Source organism: Penaeus monodon, chromosome 14 (assembly GCF_015228065.2).
Source record: "Penaeus monodon isolate SGIC_2016 chromosome 14, NSTDA_Pmon_1, whole genome shotgun sequence".
In the NCBI taxonomy this organism is placed as follows: domain Eukaryota; kingdom Metazoa; phylum Arthropoda; class Malacostraca; order Decapoda; family Penaeidae; genus Penaeus; species Penaeus monodon.
In genome coordinates this window covers 40655871-40658370 of record NC_051399.1, presented here as the reverse complement: position 1 = coordinate 40658370, position 2500 = coordinate 40655871, and the positions used below count along the sequence as shown (strand labels likewise).

At 37.2% G+C, this 2500-nt stretch overlaps 1 protein-coding gene across 1 annotated transcript in view; it reads left to right on the top strand.

Annotated features, from left to right (window-relative positions):
• Positions 1 to 1978: 1978 nt before the first annotated feature.
• LOC119581145 overlaps positions 1979 to 2500 on the top strand; it is a gene marked incomplete at its 3' end in the record, with an annotated part of 16537 nt that continues 16015 nt past the window's right edge. The window contains 1 exon segment of the mRNA XM_037929494.1: positions 1979 to 2114.

Below are 2500 nucleotides of genomic sequence, written 5' to 3'. Positions count from 1 at the left end.
ATCCCTGTTGACCTACTCGTGTTGTGGTCTCCCTTACAACTAGCTACTGTAGCTCACGTTTCCTTTGATCAGCTGTAGGACAGGAATTCTCACGAAAGAGGAAATGGGAAGGCTAGGTTTGTGTTATCACCACAATATCACTGTATGTAATCTAATCAATAAATGTTTACGGCATCATTCTTTTGTCATTCAGTTCTATTAATGTAAAAGAGGAAAATAAATCAAGAACATCTACATATGTGAAAGGGAATCATGATAGTATGAGACGGAAAACAAAATAGCATAAGAATAATGAAATTCTACGCAAAAAGTGAGGAATTTGAAGCATGTAGCTATTTTACGAACAAGACAAGTATGAGAAGAAAGTGAAGGAGAGAGAGAGAGAGAGAGAGAGAGAGAGAGAGAGAGAGAGAGAGAGAGAGAGAGAGAGAGAGAGAGAGAGAGAGAGATCCATTAAAGACTTCTATCGCATTTTTTCCCTTTTTCCTTTTACTGCAGTACTGCGCATAGTTGCATACTCTGTGTCTCTGGCATTTCCAGAAGGAACTCATGACTGGCCTGTGGTTTTGATATGCTTTTCACATTCTGGCAGTGTCCTTTCCTTTCATTTTCTTGATCTTTTTTTCGAGCTTTAATTCTTGGCCTAGACGGGCGTATTCATCAATTTCTCAAGAAACCAGCTTAGTGCCGCTACTCTGCCCTTATCAAATATTACTTTCGCCCCCCCCCCTCCCGTTCATTTTCTTATTTCTAAACTCTCCGCTTAAGCCACTGAGTATTTACCGTAAAACTTAAATAGTTTCAGAAAAAAGGTACCAATTGCAAATCTCAGATGGTTTACTCATTCCCCATTCATATTGATTTTAGCTTCTCCTTCTGAACATAATCTCCAGACAAGATACGAATAGCAGAGGTACTATATCTTCCTGTATTTCTTCTTTAATCTGAGGCTTCGTGAAGCATTGCTTTTGTGTGCCCTTTGACCAGAGATTCTTAAAGGAGCCACATACCACGTTATGACAAACACACGCACACACACACACACACACACACACACACACACACACACACACACACACACACACACACACACACACACACACACACACATATACACGAAGAATTAATTGTGTTTGAGTCATCCTTACATGGTAATATAGTCAATATAACCAAATAGTACTACGTAAGTCACAGGCATGAAAAGCGAGGAGCGAGGATTTTCTAAAAGAAGGCCTTCTGGGAAAAAACGCTTGGGAATATTTATGTGCGCTCGGTAGTGAGATAATAGATCGATGATTGCTTAATTCCTTCAGGTCTCCTTTCCGTAGAAGCAAGATTACGATTGCAGTGAAACAAATTTTAGAAAGATGCTCCTTCTATTTGCATCGACATGCTAATTAAGTGTGCATTTCACATGCTGAAATGTCATCTTCATGAAGTACGTTTTGGGCAAAATCGCTGATGACTGATGACCTCACTAAATGCACTGATTTAACTTGCATTAAAGGCCTAACAGTTCCTCTTCTGTGTAAAAAAAAAAGTGTTCTATCTGCGACACTGAAATAAGGCCACGCATATTAGAAATATGTTTGGAGAAAATTGGATCTTTCTCTCTCTCTCTGTTTCCCTCTCTCATTCTCCTTCACTCTCTCTCTCTCTCTCTCTCTCTCTCTCTCTCTCTCTCTCTCTCTCTCTCTCTCTCTCTCTCTCTCTCTCTCTCTCTCTCTCTCTCTCTCTTCTTGATGGAGCCATTGCTGCTTCCAGGTGTAAAGGATTTTTTTTTTTTTTTTTTTTACAGAATCATTGTGCAATACGGAATCATAGAACTGAAATGGAAAATATGAATGATTTCTTCCTCCCTAAGGTAAAAACAGTTTAAATACGCTTTGATCAAAGAAATAGTAGAAACAACGATAACGAAAAAGTAAATATGATAGTAATGACAAAAAAAGAAAAGAAAAAAAAAATACGTTACGACATCGACAAACCCAGAAGACACAGCTGATGCCACAAGTGTGAAACAATGGCACTCGTAACACCTGTGCCATTACTTCTATCTCTTGTTCTAGTCCTCTGCTATCCCAGTACACCTCTAGGCACATTGAAAAACTAAGGTAAGGCTTGCGATCGTCTCGTGTTGTGTCTTAGAAAGGGTCTTCTAACTAGTATGAGTATGATTAAAAAGAAAATACGGAGGAAGTCATACTTAAGTATGTAGGTATCATTATTATTGTCATTTTATTGCTATCAACATTATCATTACTATTATTGTTCTTATCATTACTATTATTATTATTATCATTACTATTATTATTATTATCATTACTATTATTATTATCATTACTATTATTATTATTATCATTACTATTATTATTCTTATCATTATTATTATTGTTATGATTATCATTATTATTATTGCCGATAAATAACGACTCTCTCTCCTACCAGGACTCGAACCTAGGTTACTCCAGGTATAAACCGGAGAACCAGTGCTAAACTA